General features: G+C 36.9%; 1 long non-coding RNA gene across 1 annotated transcript; it reads left to right on the top strand.

The window, feature by feature from the left end:
* Positions 1-414: 414 nt before the first annotated feature.
* On the top strand, positions 415-27,523 carry LOC307050518. The gene is made up of 3 exons (XR_013810796.1): positions 415-525; positions 23,598-23,683; positions 27,392-27,523. It is a non-coding gene; the product is annotated as an uncharacterized lncRNA (long non-coding RNA).

The following is a 27,523-nucleotide window of genomic DNA, read 5'->3' as shown; positions in this document are numbered from 1 at the left end:
GAGAACACGGTCCTTCAGAGGGAAGCGAGCTCCAGCCTGTAGCCCCGGCGCCAAACCGCCGTCATCTCCTTCCTGTGCCGGGTGATCCGTCTCCTCACCCACAAGAAAACATAGTCCGCCCCTCACGTCCTTGTGGGGTAGTGCTCGCTTCCAAACAGTGTGACTCTCTTTGCCCGCACCCTTGTCTTTCCCACTCCAAGTGCTCTAGGACCCACCAAGAGGATAAATCAGCTCTGTGAAGAAACCTTGAGGGAGAAGCCAGAGAGGGTGCGAAGGGAAGTGAAGGAAAAGGCGAGCTTGGCGGAGGGACACAGAGTACCGTCGAAATAGTGCGCACGCGCGCCGACAGGAACGAGTTCCGGTCTGGCCCGGGCCTGTCTCCTAAAAATAGCCCCGGTGTGGGGATCCGTGCGCTGATGTCCCGACGAGTCCCGGGCTGAAGGAGGCGGCTCCGGGCGGCGCGGAGCGCTGGTGGCGGGCCCCCGTTGCGGCTTGTGTGCGCCCGCCAGCTGCGCCGGAGAGACGGTGAGGGCCGCGGGCGGCAGGGCTCAGTCCGCGGGGCCAGAGGGGCGGCGTCTCGGCGAGGGGGCTGGGGGCGCCGGGGAGGGGGGCGACGCGGCCCAGGAGGGGCGCCTGCGGGGCTCCGGGGACAGCGAGACGGTGTGGTGTCCGGCTGGCAGAGAGCAGGGGTCGAGGCGCGCGGCGGCGGGGCGGGTGGGGTGAGGGGAGGCTGCGAGCGGTGGTCGCGTCGGGGTCGGAGGCGAGGGGCAAGGCGCCTGCGGAGGTGGGGGCGGGGTGCCCCGAGGGCGGGCCCGAGGTCTGAAGGGGTGTCGCGGGCCGGTGGAGGGAGGCTCGGCCGCGCAGGCTCGGCGCGAGGAGCCTCCCAGGGCGCGCGCCGTGTTTGGGGCTGGGGGGCGGTGGTGGACGTCGCCTCCTTGAAAGTTGAAGGAGTTCCCTGGGGGCCCGGAGCCTCTCTGTAGGGGAACGCCCGAGGGCCGTTTCCTTAATCTTTCAGTGTGAGGCCGGGGTCTTCCCGAAGCGGATTACCGGGGGGTGGGGGGGGGGCGTTTTGCGCTGTTGTTGGACTCGAAGAAGTTCCCCCACTTCTGTTTAGGAGAAGGTTGGTCTAACGGAGTGGAACTGTGTGTGTGTGTGTGTGTGTGTGTGTGTGAGTGGCCGTGTGTGTGTGTGGATGTGGATGTGTGTGTGGATGTGTGTGTGGATGTCAGTAGCCGGGTCGGTACTTGGGGCCAAGAGGTGGCCCGGGCTGGGGGCACCTGCGGGTGCGGACGCCCGACCGTGCGGGGAGACGTCGCGGGGAGGGAAGGGGCTACAGAGGGAACCGCTCGCTGCCCTCACCCAGGACGTCCATCTAAGTAGATCCCGGCTCGCAGGGAAGGTTTTGTGTGATAAGAAACTTTGCCTTTTAGTTCGACTCCATCTGTCTTTGATCAGTGAGGATTTATTAGTAGGTGAGATAGTGCAAACAAGTCTGGAAAAGATGAGCATTTCTGAATTAGAAAAACAAGGGTTTTTTTTTTTTGTTTGTTTTTTGGTTTTTTTCCCTTTAAAGTGTAACTATAAAAATGTCCTCAGACCTGATGACTGATTACTGAGATAAGAAGCGAGCCTTCTGTCATGATCCAGTAGGGAACCATGTGAAGATTGAAGACTAGCAGTACCGTGTTAACCTGCATTTTATTTTACAATGAGATTGTGATTCCAATAAGTGTGCTTTTAGAAAGGCCTGCTGTGGTGTGTTTAGAGTGTGTGTATTTTAAAACAAATACTGTCTAAAGATTTTCAAGTTTTAGCACAGTATGTGTTCATTGTGTCTTGTATCTGTTACTGTATGGAGAGAAGGTTCTCTAAAGCTGTAATTAGGTGTACATTACAGAAGAGCACTTTTCCTTTAAGAATCCAGCTGTGTTGTTTTGGCATCTGCCAAGTACTCCAGTTGTCAGTTTAAAAATCTGTTACCTTGGCAGTACTTGTACAGTCTGTGGAAAAGTTAAACAAAATAGCTTAAAGATTTTTCTGCAGACACAAAAACGGCATTTATTTTAATAGCGTGAATTTAGGAAATGAGGATAAAATAACTATATTGTGTTATTATGGCTTTTGTATATACGTCTTTTGGTTTGGGGTGTTTTTTGTTTTTTTTGGTTTAGTTTTGGAAGGCTCAGTCTTTACTCATTTCTTTTCCTGTGAATGGCAACTTTTAAGAAAAAAGTCAAGTGTTTTCACTAAAGTGGAAGACAATTTTAGTTAGACTTTATATCAAACATAGTGAACACATGCTATATAAAACATTAAGATTAGTTCTATATGATGATGCACTAACTGATTCTGAAATCACTTCTAATTCTCAGAGCGTCTTAGTAAAAATTTGTGATAATGGTGTTAAAATGAAAATACTCTGAAGAACTAAAACTAGTGATTTAAATACATTGCAGACACAGGCTTTAATAATTCTGTTGGAAGAGTGCTTCCATAGAAACTTATTTACTAAAGCCGTCAACGACTGTGAGATGGTAGTGACCTCTCTAAACACAGGTTTTTCATTTAATTCACACTGTTGTTATATATGAAACTATGGTTTTATTCATACTGGAGCAAAGGTGATAAAATCATGTTAACTCCTTAAATTGCTTCTCAGCAAAAGTCCAATAAAATTGTTTAGGGCAATGAGTGAATGAGTGGTGGGGAGTGCTCAGTAGAAGGAAAATAGCTCTTTGGGGCTCAGAAATAATAATTGTAAAGTCACCATGTTGAATTAGGGATTGAGAACAATCTTCTATATTGTTAGAGTTTTTATGTTTCCTTAATGGGTATGTTTGACAAAGATTATTTTGTAAATGCAACTGGAAATAATCTTTTAAAAATGAGTTGTTTTGAATGGTGATGTTTTATTTTTCAAAGCAGTTGCATTATTGCTTTGTATTTTACATTAAGAATGCAGTGCAGGTTAATATTAATTTTATTAATATTCAAGCAGTAGCAGTGTCGTCACTCATTAATTTTTTGGTTACCAAGAGAAATATCTAAGTGTATTCTGAGAGTGGTTAAGTAATTGTGGAAATGTTTATTAGAACGTGATTTTGAAGTGTGAAATATTTTAATAAAATCTTTTTAGTAGATTTGTTTTCCGATTTAGGAGGGGGAAGCCATAAGTAAATTTGTTACTGGGAAGTAGCATGCTTATCAGTGTGGTTTTGGGAAGCCACTTTTTTTTCCTCCCTTTGCTGCTTTTATAAAGTCTGGCAAGAGGAATTTAGAGTAACACACAATGATGATGGTCCTAGATTTTCTTTGGGCATTTCTTATTTTATATATTCTGTCTTGTAATCAGACCATGCACCTATTTTTTGTTTGTTTTGGAAGATATACTCATGGTACATATGAATGTTACAAAGTCTAGCTGAAGTTTTCTTTTATCAGCGATGGGGCAATGAAAATACTGCTTTGTGGACTGAAAATGATCAGCATTGCCTTTTTCTAGATTAGAAAGAAAATTTCTGAACGTTCTTAGTAAATTGAGAAGTGAGTGCCCTCTCAGTGTTTGAAGTAATAAGAGAAGTGTAAATATGGAAAATCAAATCTGTCTTCTAGTTAGATAACTTCCTGCATAGAACACTCTAACACATTGTGCTGATTTGCAAGTCCTCATAAAGGAAGGCTGCTTCACTTTGTCATCAGATCTTGGTTCTGATCCTAGCTCTACCATTGACAAAGTTATGAGACGTCTTCTGTAAAATGGGAAGGAATTACACCACCTGCCCCATAGAATTGTTAGAATTAAATGAAATAATGGTGTGATAGTTCCTAGGGCGTTCCCTGAGACTTGATGTACAAAAATGCATATTGCCTCGTCTGCCTTCATCTCTTCCTGCATACATCCCTTCCTTCCTATGTAGATTGTATAGGTACTCTGCCCAATACCTGTACCTTTAGTGTTTATTACCAAAAGGACTTCATGTAATGTATAAATACAGGAGAATGCTCATATATTTGTTTGGGATAAAATATCCCAGCATCTTAAATTCATTGTCAGATTAAACATAAAATGTTTAGTTGGCTGATCTGCAATCATTGTTGGATTCTAACTTCCATGATCTCTCTACATAAAAAAAAAAAAAAGTGAAATATCAGTATCTTTCCTACTTTTCACTGAAACATGTCTTTAAGGAATTATCTGGGGGAGTTATCTTTAAGATATGATATTTAAAATTTGAAATTACAAAAATATTTTTATAACATACCTGGAATAGGTATATCTAAAAAATAGGTTTTCTTTAGTTGGTAATTTTAATTTTTTATTCTTCATTTTACTTGCTTGGTGGAACTAAATTATTTTATTTAGGTGTGCTTTATCTGTGTATAGTTTATCTGTGTACTCTATGTTAAATGGATCCTGTGTCCAGTTTATTATAATTGAAAGTATAAGCTCATTTGTTAATAAGTCTCATGCATGGCACGGGATATGTGTTGGCACATATTGAATAAATACTATATTATTTATATAGATATATGTTATTTACTGATTTTAATATTTTTGTATTTACTAAATTGGTATTTACTGAACTTAGTATTTAATATTGAATCATCTTAGTAATCACTCAAGATGAAATCATAAGCATATGAGTTAAGAAAATTAGCTGGCTTATGAAGTGGAATACCAGATTTTTGAATATTGGTGTATGACAGCAGATAATTTTCTTCTTTATCAGTTTAATACCTGTTGATGCTGAAAGCCAGAGGAATTGTTAACATGGGTGAAAAACAGACACTAGCTGATCAGACTTCTAATAACTATCAACCAAGGCACATCTTTTTATGGTTGTCTTGAATCAATACTAATTTTATTTTCTTCCTTATACAAAAATGTAAACTTTAATTTATGAACTTAAATTCAGCCATCAATAAAGTTACATTGTTATATGTTTTAAGAAACGTTTTGGTAGTGGGTGGTAAATTTATACTGCATGAGCTGGACCTTTTCACCAGGTTATTTTTGTTGCCAGCAGCATGCATGTGGAGCTTGACTTGGATTAGTTTGAGGTATGATTTGTGACCCTTGGAACAAAAGGATACTCTCCATTTAACCTGGTAAGATAACTTGTAGCTGTTGGCTTATTAAAACAAGGTGCTCTTGCATTGACTAATATTGTATTTGCTTGTCTCACTTTTTATCCCCACGCCTAGCAATCCATCTTTTACATAGAGATTAGAATTACATTTCTAAAATTCAGATCTAAATTGCATTCTTCTTTAAAAAAAAAACTTTGAAGGCGTGTAAAATCAGTAAAGAGGCAGTAATTTAAAAGATAAGAGGTTGACCTCTAAAATCTGACTGCCCAAGTTTTAGAATACCGACTCTAGCACTTTTTCTTTGGCAATTTCTCAGTCTTCTTGAGGCTCAGTGTATAGAATAGTGATTATAATGTTATTTACTTTGTAGAGTTGTTGAGACGATTGAATGAGATGTGTATTATCAAGCTTTTAGCACAGTCCTTGGTACCTAAAATGCAGTACTTTTTTCTCCTACTGTTACTATCATTACCGCTACTGCTGTTGCCATTATTAGTCACGGTTCACTTCATAGTATGATTCTATCCTATCTTTCTAGGCTCATTGTCAGCCACAACTCTTCAGTTTCTATGACCCAGTTAAGGCCAGCTATTTGCTCCTCTCTGAAAAGGCTATTATTTTCATGCTGATGTCTCCCACTTTTATTTTTCTAGCCCAGAATTTTCCTGAGCTTGATATCCACTTGGAAATCTAGTTGGAATTTCAAACATAATGTTAACCACATGACTAAGATATAGCTATTTATTCCTCTCCCCCAACCTTCTCTCTCCTACCCTCAAACCCTGGTGTCTCTGCTGGCCCTCCCCATCTCAATAAATGGCAGGACTCAAGCCAGAAACCTAAGATATCATTTCGGATTCTTTTCTTTAATCTCAGATCCAACCCATGCACACGTTATGTTGTACCTTCAGAATCTATCTTGAGCCAATCCACTGCTCTTAGACTTCACTGCCTTCACCTTTTTATTTCAAGGCATCATTATCTCTTGCATGAATTACTGCAGTAGCCTCCTGACTGGGCTTCTTGTTTCTTTTCCTGTTCCTCACAAGTTCTTTATTCACACAGCAGCCCTAGGAACCATTTTAAGAACTTCAGTCATGTCATTTTTCCTTAAAACCTTGCAGTGACTGCCCATTCCTCTCGAATGGCCTGTATTCTTTTCTGCGACCTGAATGGCCCTGAATGATCTTTCTCCTTCTCATTGTTCTTCCCTTCATTCACTGGATGCCAGCCACTTGCACCTCTCAGTGTTCTTTAAACTTTTTACTTCCTTTTTAGGGTCTTTTGCACTTTTTGTACTACCTGCTTGAGATGCTTTTCATAAGGCTGGCCTGGCCAGACTCTTTGGAACTTGGCCCAGATCTCACTTTCTCACTCAGACCATCCTGTTTAATGTTGCAGTCCGTTAGTTACTCTGTCACACATCTTGTTTATTTTCTTTAAGACACGTAGTATAAGTTGTATATATCTTGTTTAGTTATTGCTTAATTATAGTTTTTCTCCATTATCTGAATGTAATATATCTATATCTTCATTCATGTTTTTGCCAGGGATTGGAATGCTCACTTGCTCATATTTATCCTTTAAGTTGTAGCTTAGATGTTATCTTGATACTGATTTTAATGTTTTTAGACAAAGTTTTCCTCCCTTGTTCTTGATACACACACTATTTGTAGAGTAAAATCCATTATGGACTATTTAAAGTATTATAATTGATGTCATTCTCTTCTGCTAGGCGGAGTTCCTATGTCAAAGACTGTGTTGCTCTTTCTGTATGCTCAGTACCAACCAGTCTGTCATGCCACATATTAAATCTCCGTAAATGTTGAATTGAGTGGAAGTTGTCCTAATCAACTGAAATGACCAACACAAACCAGTTTTCCCAAATGAGACTTTAAAAATTATAAAAGTACTTTCCAGATTATAAAATACTAGTTTGTGCATTTCCTGTACATATTAATATATGTATTCTGGGTCAAGGCAGGAATCCCAGAGTTATCGAGCCTAAGTATAATAGCATTTCCTGAGATTCCGTTTTGTGAGAGCTTTTGTGACCAGCATTACGAACCTAACAACTATTTGTAATGGTGAAGATCATTCCACATTCTAAATACCTAAATTACAAATGAGCTTTTGGAACATAACCTGTTTGCAAGTTGGGGACTATTTTAGCAAAATGTTTATTTTGATGCTGAAAACCTTTTTCTTAATGGTGTTAAGCTTATTTTCACATGGATTATGAAGGGAAAGGGAGAAAAGAATCTGCGAGTTGAGATTTTGTTTTTCAAAAATGGCTCAGTTTTCCCAAAGTAAAGTTTTGGTGTTGGCAGAAGGTTGTTGTTGTTTTAATGTTTTGCTTTGGGAAAACCTTAGAGAAAAGTTACAAGACTAGTACAGTGAACTCATATACCTGTCACCTAGATTCACCGATTGTTAATATATTTAGCATATTTGCCTTATGATTCTCTGTATTTGCAGAGTGGCCCCAAACTCTGGAAACAGATATTATTATTTTATTTTATCTATAATTTGAAGCTCCTTGATTACATCTTCTGGAATATGCCAAAGATTCAAGTTTATTCAGTTAAAGTCAGAGGCATATCATCTGAGGCAGAACATCACAGATGCATACAAGGGATAGATTGAAAATGCTGCATTAATGTACTTTGCTAACAAGGAAACCACATATTAAACATACTAATCTCATTCAGCATATCATGTATTGTGCTGTAATAGCAGGAATCCACTCTGTAGATCTTTTTCCTCTTCGTTTTTTTCTTTTCTCCTTTTTCTTCTTTTTCCTATTATAATTGTTTTTATTGTTAACCATTTGAAAGTAGGTCTTGCACATCATGATCCTTTACCCCAGGTGCTTCAGCAATATTGTCTAAGAATAAGAGATGTTCTTACATAACCACAGTATGATGGATTCAAGAAATTTAATATTGATACAATAATTTACTATACAGTTCATGTTGAAATCTCTTCAGTTGTGCCAATAATATCCTTTAATAGTGTTTTTTTCTAATTCAGTGTTATTTATTATATTTTAGTTGTCCTATCTCCTTTAATCTGAGACAATCCTTCAACGTTTTTTTTTTCCTCTGGCATGAATAGTTTGAAGAGTACAGTTGCTTTGTTTTGTAGGATGCAGGAATACCACATAAGTGATGATATATCTTTCATAAAAAAAGGCAGTATAATGTCTCTTTGACCCATTGTTGTTGTTTACTTGGATCACTTAGTTAAGGTTTGAAAACTCCATGTAAAAGTTTTCATTGTCCCCTTTGTTACTGTTGAATAATCTTTGGGGAGACCCTTTGAGACTGTGTGAATACTCTGTCTTCCCCCAGAATGTTCACATAATGGTTTTAGCATTTGTTGATGATTCTTGCCTGAATCAGTTATTACACAGCGTTTTCAAAGTGGTGTTTTTCTATTATTCCTTCTACATTTGTTAGTCGGCCTTCTATTCAATTGTAAATTAGAGCTTTTCCTTTTCATTGCTTATTTAATATCAGTATAAGTTTATAGATTCTTTTTTTATGAAGTAGGTTATACTCTATCACCTGTCAGTATTCATTTTTAAAAAATATTTATTTATTTTTGGCTGCGTTGGGTCTTCATTGCTGCACACGGGCTTCCTGTAGTTGTGGCGAGCAGGGGCTACTCTTCATTGTGGTGCACGTGCTTCTCATTGCGGTGTTTCTCTTGTTGCGGAGCACGGGCTCTAGGCGCATGGGCTTCCGTAGTTGTGGCTCGTGGGCTCTAGAGCGCAGGCTCGGTAGTTGTGGTGCATAGGCTTAGTTGCTCCGTGGCGTATGGGATCTTCCCGGACCAGGCGTCGAACCTGTGTTCCCTGCATTGGCAGGCAGATTCTTAACCACTGTGCCACCAGGGAAGTCCCCTGTCAGTATTCATTTCGATGTTCCAAATTAACTCAGATTTGGTCAGTGGGAGCTCCTTCAACTTAACTCATTGATTGTTTTGACATGTTTCTATCATTTTTGGAGCACTTCCTTACTTTGGGGACAGTAGGTATTCCAGACTCATCTTCTGCTTTTCCTGCAGCTGTCCTAGGATCAGCCATTTCTTCAGGGAGTCCTGGTTTCTTTCATTGGGTTAAGAGTATTTAGAAGTCAAGAACTGGGCAGTTGGTATGCTCGTTGATACTGGAATATCATTGTTTTAGAGCCTTTTCAGCTGACCAAGCTGAGAAATTTTGAGTTTATGCTGATTGCTCAAGCAGTAGATTGTAATTTTTCTTTACGTTCCTGGAACTCCTTAGCACAGAATCTTTTCTTTTGAAACTGTTAACAGTTTAAGTGAATAATTTGTCATGTAATTTTTCTGTTTAATTCTGTGATGGTTGGGTCTTGATTTCCAAAACTTATTTTAAGGTTCTTGGGAACAGGAGTCCTGTTTTATATCTCTTTGTATGTTCAGTGAATATGTTTCATAGTGCCTTGAGCATGATTGGTACCCATAGGTGGTTTATAATGTATAAGTATAATAATGACTCAATATTATCTTTATTATTCTTACACCATAGTTAACTTCTTGTGTTTTGTTGTAACATTTCAGGTAATTTTGTGGAAACTTTTAAGTGAATTGGTGATTCATTTATTCTGTTTTTACTAACTTTGTTAACCTTGAAGTAATGAAACATCTAAAAGTTTTTCAACTTAAAAATTTTAAAAACCTAATTCTTGAGATTAAAGTATATAATTAAAGAAAATCAAAACGACAAATCTTGACATTGCTGTTTTATGGTGTTTTGTTCTTTAGCCCTTTCTGGGCTTCACTTTAATTATAGTGAGATGATATCTAGATCCTTTTTAAGTCTAGGTTACATGCTTTATATATAATTAACGTTGACTTGTTTATGAAAGTGAAATTAAGTGATACAAAGTATAGTGGAAAGAATATTGTGCTACTGAGCCAGGAGTCATTGGGTTCTAACTCTTTGTAAACATTGTGTTACTTTGGCAATTTCACAGTTTGATTTTCATTATCTTATTCATTCAGTCTACGGGGCTAGGTGATGAGGAATAAGAGTGAAAAGGCATGGCTTTCATAGTCACATGGGAGTTTGGATACATATAGGTTTATAATTCACTTTGCTATGTGCTTGATGTGTATAGTGTAGAGTGCTACAGGAGCACATAGAAGGGGCAATTAACCCAGTTTCAGGGAAGCCAGGAAAATTTATTCCACTGGAAGTGACATTTTCAACTTAGGTTGAAGTCTGAAGAGTGAATAGGACTTAGCCTTGTGAAGAGAGTAGGTAGAGTTTACTAGACCTGTTAAGGGCAAGAGATACACTTAAGGACCTTGGGTTGCTTGGAGAAACTCAAAGAGTACACTATGGATGGATCAGGCAGTGCCAGAGAGATTAGACTGGAGAGATAAATAGGGACCAGATTATGAAGAGCCCTTAAGCTGTGTTAAGGAGTTTGTACTTTATTTTAGGGAAAATTTAAGCATCTTAAGTCTGGGAGGAAATTAATTTAAAAGGTGATACTGATTGCACTGTGTAGACTTCTTCAGAGAGAGTTACAACTGGTAGGCAGGGCTTCCCTGGTGGCCCAGTGGTTAAGAATCTGCCTGCCAATGCAGGGGACATGGGTTCAAGCCCTGGTCTGGGAAGATGCCACACGCTGCGGAGCAACTAAGCCTGTGCGCCACCACTACTGAGCCTGCTCTCTAGAGCCTGCGAGCCACACTACTGAAGCCCGCATGCCTAGAGCCCGTGCTCCGCAGCAAGGGGAGCCACCGCAGTGAGAAGCTAGCGCACCACAAAGAAGAGTAGCCCCCACTCGCTGCAACTAGAGAAAGCCCGTGTGCAGCACCAAAGACCCAACTCAGCCATAAATGAATGAATGAATGAATGAATGAATGAATGCCTGGACTTTGGTAGTGGGATGAGGATTGAAGAAATAGTTGGGTTTGAGGAGATACATAGGAGGTAGAATGAAAGGACTCAGTGATGGAGGGCTTGTGGAAGGTGAAAGAGAAAGAGTTAAGGGTAATGATTAGGTTTATGGCTTGGGCAACTGAGGGAATGAATGGGTGGTTTACTGAAATAGGAAGCACAAGCGGAGGTTTAGGTTTTAGAGAAAGATGATGAATTTACTTGTGATAGAGTGCCTAGATGGATAAAGAGGGTATAGTCAGAGAGTGGGATGTATAACTTACTCTCAGAAATGAAACAGTTCCTGTTAATGACAAGGCCTAAGGAGTTGCCCATGGAATGGGTGTTTGAAGTGGAGTGGAAGTGAAGGTATGTAGTGGTCCGGGAACAGAGAGGATTTATCTATTAAAAAAAGCCTAAGGGTATGCCTGCCCTAAGGCAGAGCACCCTGTTTTAGATTATCTCAAGGTTTTCAGCATTTTATCTTGGAAACTAGAAGTGAGAAATTTCAGATACTGTGGTCTCAATAAGATTGTCTTAAGTTAAACAAGCAAACAAAAAAGCAAAAAAAACCAAACAATAAACATTTTTTTCTAAACAAAGCAGGAGACTGTTTAATTGCTCCAGACCCATCTTGTATTTTACCTTTCCCAATCCTGGAATCATCCTCTTTTCCGAGGAGCCCTGGCTCCTTTCGTTGGAGGATGGCATTTAGAAACCAAGATCTGGGTGCTAGGTGTGCTCATTGCTCCTGGTGTGTCATTGTTTCTAGGCCTTTTCAGCAGAGCTAAGAAATATGTGTGTATATACTAACCCACACATATATATATATGTGTGGGTTAGTATATAACTATACATATACAGTCACTTCTACTATAACGTGGCATGTGTGTTCCTGAAAATCACTGTGCGATGAAAAGTTGTATAATAAAGACCACGGGGTACATGGCATCAATGGAGCCAGGAAAATAATACTCAGAAACGTTGTCAGTGACACAGTAAAGAGAAAAGATAGGAACCTAATAAACGTATTTAAAACAGCAGTCATGCTGTTAAACATGTTAAATGGTTACGTATTACATAAAGAGTAAATATGGCTCTTTGCTATGAAAAAGACATGAAGTTTGCTTATGTAGGTGAGTTTTGGAAAGGTTGTGGCTTGTGAGTTATTGTGAAGTGATGGATTGAGAGTTATCTGAAATCAAATGAAACACCACCAGATGTGGATGGATGTGGCTCATAACACATGCTGTTATGTTATGGACTGTGGTAGATCATTTTCATTTGAGTCAGTTCTGCCTTGGGTGCCTTGCAATTTATTCTTCATTTCTGCAATAATTTTTTTTCTATTTCTTTTTTGAATTCAGTCAGCTTTTTAAGTTTCTCATTTTTGTTTTTAGTTTTTCATTTTCTGTCTGATTCAAAGTGGTTTTCATATCCTCAAATGCTTGTTTGAATATGTTTAATCCAATTATTAATATATTAGGAACAATATATTAACAGACTATATTTAATTCTATTTGGAATACTGACTTACAGAGTTTTTGCTGCTTTGAGGTTGTTTTTGGTAGGTTTTCCTCACATGATATGTCAAAATCTGTTTCCTGATTTTCTGGATTTCACTTTTCTTTTGTTCATTTTTGTGATATTGGGGGGTTTTACAGTATTCCTAGTTTAATGGTGCCCTTTTCTGTCAGTATAAAATAGTCCTGTTACTTCAGTAGCTCTTATTTGTTTGTTTTAATGGTTGGAGAGAAGGGTTGTGAGACTTCCAATTTTATGATTCTTTTTGGTCTTGCAGGACCTTAAATTTTCCCCTTTTTCTTTTTCCCTTTACCATCCAATTGCCAAAGGACACTCTTTCCTTCCTTTTGCCTGTCTTCTCCCAGAGGCCATGTGTTTCAAGGTTGTGCCCCCTTACATGGTGGCTAGCGCTTTAAATGGCACCTGTTCTTTAAATCACCAGAAGTTTGAACTTCCTTCCCTCTACACTGTATTCTGATCTGCCCATTTTCCCAGATTTAGGGTGGGTTTAATATTTTTGGTGGTCCTTGCAAATGACCCTTAGGCCTGTTTGCTGGCACCAAGTCTTGTGGTGAGTGGGGGTGGAGTGACAGCTTGGGAGATTAGTCAAGTACTGGGATTTGGTGATTTTTCTGTTTCCATTCATAGAGAGCATTTTTTTTCTTTTGTCTTTAGGCTATGCTGAAAGCTTGGTTTTGTGTGGGATTTCCTTTTCCACCTTGTTTTTTCATATGGTTTAGGGGGAATATTTTTAGTTAGTTAGATAATGCTACCACCATTGTCCTCACTAAAGTGTCTACTTTTGGGGGAGGGGGAGCAGGAATCTATTGACTTACGCTATCAGTGCTACAAAGGTTTTAGTAAGAAAAGACATAGGTAGTCAACTTACACTGGTGAGCTAGAAATGTTAGAAAGTACCCTGTAGGAGATATAAACCAATTTAAATACTCTTGCTTCATTCTGCTAGCATGTAAATGCAGGTTCTAGGTTATTGCAAGAGGCTTAAGTGCTTTTTTCTGTAAAGGTTATTAATTCAAATATTTATTTCTGTAATGTATATTGGAAATGCTTTGGTTTTATTTATAACATGAATGAGTTATAGGTCTGTATTCAGTCCAGCACTTCTTTGGTACTTCCTTATTCTAATGACAATCTAATATGTGAAGTTTTCAGAAAAGGTAACTTTTTTTGGGAATTTAAATCATTTTTAATAAAATTTTTTACACTTAGAGGTGAAGATGTAAATAATATATAAAAAATATAATGGTATATAAAGAATAATAAAACATTCACTTGTGGATCTACTACCTCACTGAAAGAGTAAAACTACCAGTACTGTTGAAGTCCCTTGTGTGAACATTCACAGTCTTATTTCTATCTCTAACCCCAGGATTAAGAATTATTAAGAATTTGTAGTTATTATTCTCTTGGCCTATATTCTTAAGCAGGATACTATTAGTACGTGTAGCTAAAGTCCATTTATTTTCCATGCCCTCACATGCCATTGTATGACTACTTCACAGTTTATTTACCATTCTATTTGTTTCCTTGCTGGTTCTGTTAGTAGGATAGTAGATTTTTTTTTTTTTTTTTTTTTTTTTAGAAAGTTAACTTCTAAACTTGGAAATTGATCTGATAGATGTGAACTTCTTTGAAAGTTAAACTACTTGTATCTCTTCTCTTTCTTTTTCTACTCTTTTGGCTTTCTCAGTTTTATTTTATGATTGAACTGTTGTCCTTTGATTACAATAAATTGTAGGTGTCGTGTTATTTCTTGGCTGTACACTTTTATTGTGTTTAATAAGATGGCACTGTATCTGTTGATTGTAGTTGAAGTTAATTGGTTCTCTGTCTTATATGCTTTACATCTATGTCTTTAACATGAGAAATTTAACATAAAGTTGGAGTTATGTGTGGAAGTTCTTTATGCTTGGTTTCTAGAATTTAGTTGCTTAAAATATTTATTACCTTTAAGCATTTCTTTCCCTAGAATTAACAGGTTTTTTTGGTCAGTGTTTTACATTGTTGGAGTAGAAATTGACTTGTTCCATTAGTCATACATTTCTTTTTAAAAATATAAACCAAAATTAAAAGGCCTGTTGACTTTAAACATCAGAAATCTTTCATAATATATATTAAAACCTTTGCTATTAATGATGTTTTTTTGGAATTCTCCACCTGGCTTTTTAATGGTGTTTAAAGGCAGTCAGTACCTATGCCCAGCTGTCTGTCTTAGGAACCTCATATATGAGCTTTCATTTCTTCTTTCGTAGCTTCCCCAAGTCTTAAGTAATGACTTGACAGGCTCTCTATACAATTTCTTTTTACTGCCCTACCCCTTTTCTTTCATCTGGTAAATATGGTAGCCCCAAAGCAACGTCCATTGCTCTGCTCCCTTACCCCTTCCTTTGGACTCTATTCCTTTTCTATTTTTACTACTTTAACTATTGTTTCTGTATTGTTGATGCAGAAATATAAACACATTTAAGATATAGCTCTTTGCTTCTAGTAGGTAATGGTGTAGAAAGGGTAAAACCCCATTAATTACTATGCTACATTAATTACCAAGTGATGTGTAAATCTTAGACACAAGGCATGGATTAGGGAGTTCAGGGAAGGAAGAGTTCAGAAGTGACCAGGGAATGTCATGGAAGAATTGATATTTGAGCTGGATGTCAGGTTTTATTGTCAGAGGTGTAGAAAAGGTATTTCACATAGAGAAATCATTTTGAGCAAAAGAACTAAAACAGAAAAGTGAGAGGTATGTATTGGACACAGTTTAGCTAGATTGGAGGGTGTTTCAGAAGTAGAAGATGGTAAAATGGGAAAGAGAGCTTGAGATCAGATTGTAGAGCACGTTGGATGTTGAGCAGTTTGGACTTGTTCTTCAGCTAAGGAAGAGCTGTTGAAAAGTCTTCTAAGCTTGGAAGTGACCAGGGCCATCTTTAATATGCCCGTATAACAAGATAACAAAGATGACATTATGTCCTTCCTTATTAATAAAGCTTGGTTCCTTAAAGAATAATGCTCAACAACACTTGTTTAAAAGGACAGTGCTAGCCTCATTCTTAATTTGATTGTTTGAAGGAAATTGGTGGGAATATATGCCTTTTAAGTAGAAGACATGAATAAAGATAGATTATTCTCTTCTCATTCTCCTCTGTATCTCACTTCTTGATCTCCTTTCCCAGGTCAGGCCAAATGCTGTGCTTTCCATAAAGAACTGATTCCTTCCAATTAGAAGAGTTTTCTTTTGAAATCCTCATAGTACTTTGTATCTGTCTTATTGTACTTACCATGTTTGACCTTATAAGAAAGGGAGTAGGTGTATACACAGTGCATTGAAGGTTTTTATGCTTGTGTCTTAGTCGTTCTTGCATTCTTTTCATGTAGATTCTCAGTAAATATATAGTAATCTATTAAGTTTCTGTCTTTCAAATGACACTAGATTTTACATGAGGATTTGTGCTGAACTAAGGTTTTGGACTGAACTTAAAGTCTTTAACACTGCTGGTCTAGATCAGTAGTTCTCAACATTTTTTCTGCTGTGAGATACAATAGATGAAATTTTGACACATGGACTCCCATGCATCTACTTAGCAGGGAAGTAAAATGTTACAGTGATTTATAATTGCCACAACTATCCTAGTATTTGTTGTCAGTGTAACAAGTAGTAGATGATGTATATAGTTCTTAGGGCAGTAGCTTTAACTCTTCCCAATTCTCTTCCACTTAAGAAGGCATACCAGAATGCAAGGAAGGTAGTACTATGAGGATAATCTGAAGCCCCCTCTCTCTATTTTACGGTTCAAAGCAGTACTTTAGAAGTATCAAATTATTTGCAATAAAAATCCCAAGCTATAGTATCCATCTTTCAGGATAACTTTAGGGTTGTTTGGATTTCTTCTTTTCCATTAGTGCAGATATTTTTGTTGTTAGTATTTGTTTGAAATGGGTAGAATCCTATTTTGATGCGGATTAGACTGGTAGTCTGGGTTATTACTCCTGGATTCCATTTCATTTCTGTTAAGTATTAGAGTTTGTGTTTCTAAAAAGACCTCTGAGGCCTCTTCCAATTCAAAACTTTAGGAAGTTGCAGAATATCGCAAATATGGTGTTCAAGCTTTTTCTAGATTCTGGCCAACATCCTTATTAATATGGACATCTGTTTGACACACTTTGCCATCTTACCAGACTTTAACCAAAGTGATGTATATTTGACCATTTTTTATGTTAAGTGCCTAGTGTCACATTTTAAAGTGTGCTCGTTTTTGAACTTTTTTTTTTGTGGACAAAATATACTTTTTGTTATTGGGGTGTAGGTGGTTGAGGACTGTAAAAATGATAGGTTCCAGTAACTATATGCCTGACAAGGAATACTAGGAGTGTTAGCCCTTAGTTTGGGTTGAGGCGTGTTGAACAAATGGAACTTCAGCATTTGAGAAGTTACATCCTCCACTTGATGAATGATAGCATTATCAGAACATGTAATAAATATTAAATATCAATGTGAATGCTGTCAGTATGGTTGCTGATTATAGATTGGGGGGTGATAAATTATTTGGGAAAATAAAATAGGAACTAGTAATTTACCTAAAATGCCTTGTTATTTGTGGCATAACCACCGGTATGCGTATTGTTATGGGGAAGATGTTAGATACCATAATGAAGTAGGATGATAGAAAAGAAAATGTGAAGACACTTTAAGTTATTTTATTATAAGAGTAGAAGCTAAAAATAAACACATATACCCACACAGAAGCTTGTATACCAGTGCTTATAGCACCATTACTAATAATAGGCAAAAAGTGGAAAGAAATGTCCATGAGCTGATGAATGGGTAAATAAAATGTGGTATTTCCATACGGTAGAATATTATTTGGCAATAAAAAGGGATGAAGTATGAATGCATGCCATAACATGGATGGGTCTTGAAAACATTGTTAAGTGAAATAAGCTAGTCATGGAAGATTATATATTATATGGTTCAATTTATATGAAATGTCCAGAATAGGCAATTCTATAGAGACAAAAAGATGCCTCACTGCTTAGGGCTGGGGTGTGGGGTGGGCATAGGGAATGGGGAGTGACTGCTGATGGGTACAGGTTTCTTTTAAGGGTGATGAAAATGTTCTGGGATTAGTGGTGATGGTTGCACATTCCTGTGAATATAAAAAAAATTCAGGTGTATACTTTAAATGGGTGAATTGTATGGCGTGTGAATTATATCTCAGTAAAACTATTTGCTTTTTTATTTTTTAAAAAAGAACTGAGGCTGTGTGAAGAGACGGTGTGGACCTAATGGGTACTTTGGGAGATATAGATGGAGGTGGAAGGGCATGGGGGAAAATAGGCATTTCTGGCATTAGTATGCTATCACATTGTAACACCCAATGCTACCCTCTCTGTTTGCTGGCTAAGAATGTAATAGGTTGTGTTTTAGTGGGCATTGTAAAAGAACCCAGCTTTTTAACCTTACCTAATGCTTTGGCTGGAATTGTGCATTATTCCACTTGACAGGATTAGTCTTGCCTTTCTCTTATTTGTGTATTTTTTGTCATATTAAATTCAAATGTTTTCCTGTTTTCAAGGTAGCGCATAATTGTGTTCTGCCCATCTATCCATCCTACACCCTGCTTTGCTCTTTTTGTTCACACCTACTCACATTTGTGTCATCTTTTTATCTCCTGTAATTGGAACAGTCCCTAGTTTCATGTGTGCTTGAAATCAGTTTCTTTCTTAAATGCTTGCTTCTGTGAAATTAACTGACATGAAGATATTGTTTCTTGTGGCTTAGTCTTTTTATATGTTTATAAATCTATTCTTTTAAGGCCTTAGTAGTATCGTTTTCAATTCTAGAGTCATATTAAATGATTGCAAATATATTCCAAAACTTCTCATTTGGCTTTTGCTGTATGTAGTGTTTGCCTTTCTGATTTCTTCAACAGTGATGACTCTTTAATAAGAACGTTGCTAACCAGTTGACTTCCAGTGGCAGTCTCCATTTGTTCCATTTGCCCCCTTTTCTGGGTTATTTCTTTACGAAGCTAGCACTTATTGAGCTCATACTGGCACTATGCGAAGTAATAGCGTAGCATATATGCTTATTTAATAACAACTATTTAATTAATTTAACAACTAAATTTATGAAGTATACAAACTATTACTACACTGTTTTACAGATGAGGAAACTAAAACTCAGAAGATGATGATTGTTCTTGATCATAACTTTGTAAAGTCAGAAAAATCTTTCAACTGCGTATGTATAGCTTCTCTGTGTTGAGTATCTGCTTTCGTAATGTGTGATCTTTGTATGTATTTGGTGGTTGCTCAAAGTTTTGCAAATTTATTCCTAAATGGAATCATACAGTATGTGCTCTTTAATGTCTGGATTTTTTCCCTCACCAAAATGTTTTTGCAATTCATCCATGTTTGTGTCTATCAGTATTTTGTTCCAGTTTACTGTTGCCTAGTGTTCTTTTATATGTTTATACCACAATTTCTCCATTCCCCTTTCATGGACATTTTGGTTGCTTCCAATTTGGAAATAAAATTTTCTCCCCCTCATGCTTTGTGCTATTTTTGTCATCCATTTTATGCTGCATGTTTTTATTTTTATACATTATTGCTACGTTTGCTTTAAAAACCATTATCTCTTTAAAAAGTAAAAGTAAGAAAATAAAAGGTAAACTCACATGCTTATATTTCTGTTGGTCTTCCTTTGTGTAGAAATAGGTTTCTATCTGTTGTTTCTCAGAGCAGTTTTAGGTTTACAGAAAAACTGAACGGGAAGTACAGAGTTCCTATATACTCTCATTCTCACTCTCGTCTCTCCCCCTTCCCTATTATTAACATATTGCATTGGTGTGGTACATTTGTTAGAGTTGATATTGATGCATTATTATTAACTAAGTCCATGGTTTACATTAGGGTTCATTCTGTTGACAGATTCTCAGCTTTTGTTTGTCTGAAAATGTTTTTATTTCTCCATCTGTGAAGGATATTTTTGCTTTATGTAGATTTCAGTTTACAGGTTTTATTTTTTTTTCTTCTTAGCACTTTAAAGGCGTTATTCCTTTGATTAAACTTGTTCGCATTACTTTCTGCCAGGAGTCTGTGGTAATTCTTACCTTTGTTCCTCTATATGTAATGTGTCTTCCCCTCACTTTGGTTGCTTTTAAGATTTTCTTTATATTACTGGATTTCAGCAGTTTGATTGTTAATTATGTGCCTTGGTACAGTTTCTGTGTGCTTAACCTGTTTTTTGTTCATTGAGTTTCTTGAATATATGGGTTCAGTTTTCCTCAGATTTGGAAGTTCTTTGGCCTTTGTTTCTTCAGATATTTTTTCTACCTCTCTATCCTTCTGGGACTACAATTACACCATTTTTAGACTGCCCTTGATATTCTCACAGGTCCTTGATGCTCTGTTCTTTGTTTCTTTTTTTGCTTTCTATTTTCACATCATCAATTTAGGGATCATTTTTTCCTACACTGTCGAGTCTGTTGCCAAGTCTATCTAGTTGTTTTTTATTTGAGATACTATATTTTTCATCTTTAGAAATTCATTTGATTCTTTTCAAAATAATTGTCTTTTTTTCTGTTTTTCATTAAATCCTTTAATATATTTATAAAATTTTAAAGCTTATGTCTTTAAAGATATCATCATCTTGTTTCTGGATCTGTTTCTTTTGTCAGATTTTTTTCCCCTGGTATAGGTTACACATTTTTCCAGTTTCTTATGTTGAGTAAGTTTTGATTGACTCTTGGATGTTCATCATGCTGTTGTCTGGATTTTGTTGGTTTCTTCTCAACAGGCTTAAATTTTGTTTTGGCAGTGTATTCCATTTCTTATGAAAAAGTAATAGTAGTTTAGCACTATTACTAAGGAGGTGATTCTGCTTCAGCATCTACTCATTGCGCCAGGTTTCAATGAGATTTTTCTCTCCTCTAGTTGGAATTTGAACATGTCCAAATCTTAAGAAACCTCTGGTAACTTTTGAGCCTACTGCTTCCTAGTCATTGTTCTTTGCCTGGCCTTGTAGAGTTTCACTTTACTAATGCTGCAGCTTTAATTTCAGCAAAAAACTGTGTTGTCAAGTATGATAGCAGTTAGCCACATGTGGCTTTTGAGAGCTTGAATTGTGGCTAGTTCAAATTTAAATATTCTGTAAGTATAAAACATACTGAATTTCAGGAAGTTATGGAAAAAAGATGTGAAATATCTATTTTTTAAATCAATTGTATTCTGAAATGATAACATTTTGAGCATTCCGGTTAAAGGAATTATATTAAAATTAGTTTCACCTGCTTCATTTTACTTTTTTAAAAAATTTACTTATTTTTTATTTTTGGCTGTGTTGGGTCTTCATTTTTGTGCATGGGCTTTCTCTCGTTGAGGCAGGTGGGGGCTACTCTTTGTTACGGTGCGCGGGCTTCTCATTGTCCTGGCTTCTCCTGTTGCAGAGCACGGGCTCTAGAGGGCAGTAGTTGTGGCGCACAAGCTTAGTTGCTCCGAGGCATGTGGGATCTTCCTGGGCCAGGGATCAAACCTGTGTCCCCTGCATTGGCAGGCGGATTCTTAACCACTGTGCCACCAGGGAAACCCTATTTTACTTTTAAAATGTGATTATTAGAAAATTTTAGATTACATTTTGGGCTCATGTTATGTTTATTTTGGACAGAGCTGCTGTAGAATCCTCTGTGCAGATTTCAGGTGCACTTTGTCTTCTTGAACTGTATCCTCTCTATTACTTTCTCACACAGTTTCCGGCTTCCGGATATAGAAATGAAAAAAGTACAAAAAAAGTTCCTTCTCTTAAAAAGCATGTCGTATAATAGAAGAGACTCATACCTACAAAACTAACTATAGTTATTTTGCCCCATGTAAGTGATGGTGATGGTGGTGGTAAAGGATACCTGAGGATGGCCTCACAGAAGGTGTCAGTTGAACTGGACATTTGATCCAGATAAGGAAGGTTGTTTGCAGGCAGAGGTAAAATCTTGAACAAAATTACAGGGTTTGACAGTTTGGGCAATGGCTTGTAGTCCAGGTTATCAACAGTGTAGGTTAATTAGAAGTAGAGGGAGCTAGGAAATTGGTTGGGACCAGGTTTGGGAAAGATAGCTGTTAGAGGTACAGGTTGTCTAGCTCTTACCTGGACAGAGTAATGGGATTTTGGATGTTCAGTATGTGAAATTTAATGATAACTGGCTGTAGCACTAACATTTTAGTTTTGGTTTTATTTTTTGAAGGTGAGAGTGTATTTCTTTATAGATTGTTATAAACGAACTATAAAAACTTGGTTTTTATTTTTATTTATTTTTTTTATTTTTTTAATTTTTTTATTTATTTATTTATAGCTGTGTTGGGTCTTCGTTTCTGTGCGAGGGCTTTCTCTAGTTGTGGCAAGTGGGGCCACTCCTCATTGCGGCGCGCGGGCCTCTCACTATCGCGGCCTCCCTTGTTGCGGAGCACAGGCTCCAGACGCGCAGGCTCAGTAATTGTGGCTCACGGGGCCAGCTGCTCCGTGGCATGTGGGATCTTCCCAGACCAGGGCTCGAACCCGTGTGTCCTGCATTGGCAGGCGGACTCTCAACCACTGTGCCACCAGGGAAGCCCAAAAAAACTTGGTTTTTAGAATATTGCCTTTTAGAAACTATTTGAGAACTGTGTACAAAACAAACTTGTCAATAACAGTTAATTTATAGAATTGAGGAATTAATATTTTTTGATTTAAGAATGTGTACCACGTGTGTAATTATCAAATTTTTATTTAATCTGTTATTTACCATGGGTCAAATTGCCAAACTTTAATTCCTACCGTGGCACTGACACAAAGCTGGTGTCAAAATACATTTAAAAATAATTAGTTTTGTTTAGAATGAGAACACATGAAAAATAGTTTCACTTTGAATTATTGGATTTTAGAAATTGGTAATGTATTGGTATTTGAGGAGATTGCTCTCTTCTGTATTTTGGTACAATTAGACTAAAAGCTGAAATTGGCTTTTTAACGCAAGCTCCTTTTAACCTTGGCCAAAAAAAAAGAGGCTTATTTATGTGTGTGTACGTGTGTTTTAAAGTTCAAGCTTTTAATGCTTAATTCGTTAATATAAAAAGAATATTTGGCAGACTGTGGCTCCCCCCCCGCCTCTAGAGGGGGTGTACATTTCAAATAGAAACAAAATTGTAGTATCACAATAATTAGTATTGCTGAACAAGATTCAAAAGACTGGTGTTTGTGTGGAGAAATTACCGTTTTCATTTGATGAAGCAGATTTACTTGGGGATTGTCGTAATTACCCAGTCATGCAATTCTAAATTATTAGATTAGCATCATAAATTGATCCTGGCCAGTCAGGGTGAGGAGAGGCTTTTACCATCTTTCTCTTTCTACCTAAGTGTCTTTTGCTACTATTTCCAAGCAGAAGTGTAGCAGGACTGGATTATTCTTTATGCACTACTCCATTGGTTAACATTTATTAGTGTTCCTTTATTAATGTGAATTATTGACATTAATCTGTTTTTTATTTGTTTTTGGCATTTTATGTTCATTTTCATTTCATTGTTCCCTTTAAAAGAGTGGAAGCTATAAGTATACACATAGCATTTGAATATATACACATTTTATGGCAATGCAAGTCACTGACCCATTGAGTTTTTTTTCTAAATGAGAACATAATACAATGAACATTTTCGGAATGTAACTGTTTTATCAAAACATAAATTCAGTAGGCTGTGTAAACCAGTTAAATATAAAGTATATCATGTGATATGATAGGAAGTGGGACCTAGGACACCAATTTGTGAATCTTGGCGTGGATAGAGTATTACTGAACGTTTAAGTAATACTTCCTGAAAAAAATGGATTAGTGACATTAGCAATGCCCGATTGGCTAACATTGTGTTTTTATTAGCCAAATTTTAAAAAATTTATTTTTCTATTATTCAGTATTAGTGGAACTATCTGTTGATTGTTGAAATTTGTAGTAATGAAATTATATTTAATTTTGTTTTAGAGTTAAGAATAATTACTAACCCATCTAATATTTTTTTCTTTATTAAGGAATTGGATTTTGTGAAAAAGTAACAAAGAAGAATTCTCTGCAAGGATCACACCTGAGTGCACTTTTTGCTGATACATCATTTCTAGTAAGACATTTTTCCTTTTTTCTATGTTATGAAGTAAACACAATGGCAATTTTTTTTTTTTTTAATAAGACTGTCTTGTGAGCTTGAATAGCAATCACTTTGGAGTTTATTTTGGGGATTAAGGTAGATTAATTAAGGAAATTCATAAAATCCTGTTGAATATACATATATATGTATGTGTATATACACACACACACACAAAATATACATAATGTGGTATAGTGACAGTTTCTCATATAGTGGCACTGCTGAGATAATCCCATACATTTACATCTTTTCCATTTCCATTTTCCATGTCCATTACACGTATTTGAAAATAAGAAAAAAAAATCTAAAGTTCATATTTACTGTGACAGTAAGTTGGAGGAAGAGGGGGTTTGAGGACATGAGTTACATATTATGAGGAGAGATTTTCAAATGAAAGACAAAGTGGACAAATCTAGCCATATTTCTTGAAAGGTGGAAGGGTTGAAGAAAAAAATTAAGCAAATTTAAGAAATCTTTTTAAAATGTAGACTTCTTTTGTGACTTTGAATTTTTTGCCTTAAGTCATAGGCCCACATTTGCAAAGCTCTGGAGTAGGGAATTTTGATTTAAAACTTACATTGGCCTAGGTTAATGGATCCAATATGCTAGTAAGATGTGTAGTTCTCCTCAAAAAGCTTTCATAAGTGAAACTTCACTTGAATTCTACCTTCTATTGAAAATGGAAAAGAATTGTATTAATACTAGGATATTTTAAAATAATGTAATTTCAGAAAATGTTAGGGGATAGTTTTTGGTGTGCTATATATAATATGTTAACATTCTGAATGTTAGATACAGTTGATCAAGCCTGATGGTTATGTCAGTAAAAACTTGGGAAAGCTACTTACAATATTTGCCCTTGTTGTTATTCTTGTTTTAAGAATACTTTTGCTGTTTAATGTTTAAATTTTTTCTTGAATAATTAAATGGTAGAAAGAACTTTTATGAGCTTACAAAATGAGTTTTTGTTAAAATACTTTATTCCAGTGTCAGTTTCTTATTCCCATATATTTTTCTTCTTAAACCTTGACTGCAGAACAGCCCATTTTATGATATCATTCAGTTTGGGGAACTAGGGGAAAAGGTATTGTTTTTCCAATTGAAAATTATTCTTCAGTCGAAAAATTGTGTATGTACAGGAAGGATGGGAATAATGCAGTTTAGTTCACATTTTAAAATATAAACCTTGGTTAGTCTTCTGTATATCTTTCAATGTTTATTTGTTTTTTTTTCTTTTCTCATCTTTTTTACATTTCTCATATATATATATATATATATATATATATGTATATATATTGTTCAGTAACTGCTCAACACTGAGTGATTTGAATTAAAGCACTATAGGAATTTAGACATTCTCATTCCAGAGAATTTCCCCTATAATTTCCCTATAATTCTGTACCTTCTGTGAACCTCCGTGATGGCTGTGAGCATAACTTCAGTTGTTATATTTGGGTTATGTTTAAGCTTTAAGGTATCCTCTATGATACTTTTTTCACTAAGTTCTGAAGATATGAACAGTGTCTTATTCTTTATGGCAGGTTTTGCATGGTTCTGAGGGCTGTGATTGAGTTAAGAGCTACTTGTTTTGGAGTTACTCTGAGTACTTAGATGGGAAACACTCTTTCCTTTTGAGTAGTTTCAAATATTGACTGAAGAACCTCAGATTTGTTTTCCCTATAATTCTGCCCTAATTCTGAGTAGAAATTGGAGGAGTTGGCACAGACATTGGGCAAAATTTTTTCTACCTCTTTTCTTTTCCTTCATGTCTTGAAACTGCTTTGGGCTCTTATATTTTAAGTGTTTGGTCCCCTTTGAGTTAATTTTTATATATGGTATTAGGTAAGGGATGAGATTTATTTCTTTGCATATGAAAATCAAATTGTTCAAGAAGCATTTTTGAAAAGGTTATATTTTCCCCTACTGAATTACTACCTTGGCACCTTTGCTGCAGATCAGTTGACATTATATGGGGGTCCATTTCAGGATTCTATTATGTTCTATTGATTTATGTATCTATCCTTATGACAATACTGTACTGTCTTGATTACCATAGCTTTATATTAAAATCAGGTAGTGGGGCTTCCCTGGTGGCGCAGTGGTTGAGAGTCCACCTGCCGATGCAGGGGACATGGGTTCGTGCCCCTGTCCGGGAAGATCCCACATGCCGCGGAGCGGCTGGGCCCGTGAGCCATGGCCGCTGAGCGTGCACGTCCAGAGCCTGTGCTCCGCAACGGGAGAGGCCACAACAGTGAGATGCCCGCGTACCGCAAAAAAAAAAAAAAAAAAAAAAAAAAATCAGGTAGTGTAAATCCTCCAAGTTTGCTCTTCTGTTTCAAAGCTGTTTTTCTATTCTAAGTCCTTTCCATTTCTATGTATTTTAGAATTAGCCTGTCATTTTCTATAGAAAAGCCTCAGTGGGATTTTGATTATGAATGCTTTTATCATAGAGGCTAATAGGGAGAGAATTAATCTCTTAAGGATGTTGAGTTTTCTGATGTGTGAATTTGGTATCTTTCTCCATTTAAGCTGTCTTTAGTTTCTCAGCAGTATTTTGTAGTTTTCAGTGTAAAGGTATTACATGTATTTTGTTGAATTGATCTCTGTTTTCTATTTTTACGTTGTTGTAAATGGCGTCTTAAAATCAGTTCCCGATTGTTTGTTGTTAGTATATAGAAATATAATAGATTTTTACATAAACCTTTGTAATTTATGATTCTGCTAAACTCACTAGTTCTGGTGGCAGTTTTGTGTATTCCTTCAAATGTTCAAATGTAGACCATCATCTTGTCTGTGAGTAAAGACTATTTTACCTCTACCTTTTCAATTTTTGTACCTTTTATTTCTTTTGCTTGCTTTATTGCACTGCCTAGTAGTCCTGGTGCAATGTTGAATAGAAGTGGTGGGCTCACATTGTTGCCTTACTCTTATTTATTTATTTATTTATCTATCTATTTATTTATGGCTGTGCTGGGTCTTCGTTGCTGCGTTGGGTCTTCGTTGCTGCACATGGGCTTTGTTGTGGTGCACGGGCTTCTCATTGTGGTGGCTTCTCTTTGTTGCAGAGCATGGGCTCTAGGCATGCGGGCTTCAGTAGTTGTGGCTCACGGGCTCTAGAGTGCAGGCTCAGTAGTTGTGTGCACAGGCTTAGTTGCTCCGTGGCATGTGGGATCTTCCCGGAGCAGGGCTTAAACCTGTGTCCCCTGCATTGGCAGGTAGATTCTTAACCACTGCACCACCAGGGAAATCTCTGTTGCCTTACTGTTGATCTTAGGTCAAAACCATCTAGGCTTTTACCATTAAGTATGATTGCCGTCATACTTAATGTAGGCTGTAGGTTTTTTATAGATATCCTTTATCAGATAGAAGAAATTCCCTTATATTTGTAGTTTGCTGAGAGTATTTTTTTTCTTATTATCAGTGAGTATTTTTATCAAATGAATTTTTATCAGATGCTTTTTCTGCATCTTGAGATGATCACGTTTTTTTTCCTTTTGTCTGTTAATGTAGTTGATCGATTGATTTTTGAATACTGAATAAATCATGCATTTCTGAGATAATCCCCAATTGGTCATGATGTGTTAATACTTTTTATATATTGCTGGGTTAAATTTTTTATATTAAGAAGCCATTTATTTTGGTGAGCTATCCCAAGAATTATCTCACTTTCAATCTCTTTAGGTCTGTGATTCAAAGGCATAAAATAATTCCGATGTTGAAGCCTTGAAGAAAGTTGTTACAGATACAGATAATAGACGAAAATTGCAAATATGTAAATGTTTTCTGGTATCTTGAAATAAAGGTAATTTTGAG

Source organism: Hyperoodon ampullatus (genome assembly GCF_949752795.1).
Source record: "Hyperoodon ampullatus genome assembly, chromosome: 3".
Classification (NCBI taxonomy): Eukaryota; Metazoa; Chordata; class Mammalia; order Artiodactyla; family Ziphiidae; genus Hyperoodon; species Hyperoodon ampullatus.
This window is presented reverse-complemented; position numbering and strand designations above follow the sequence as displayed.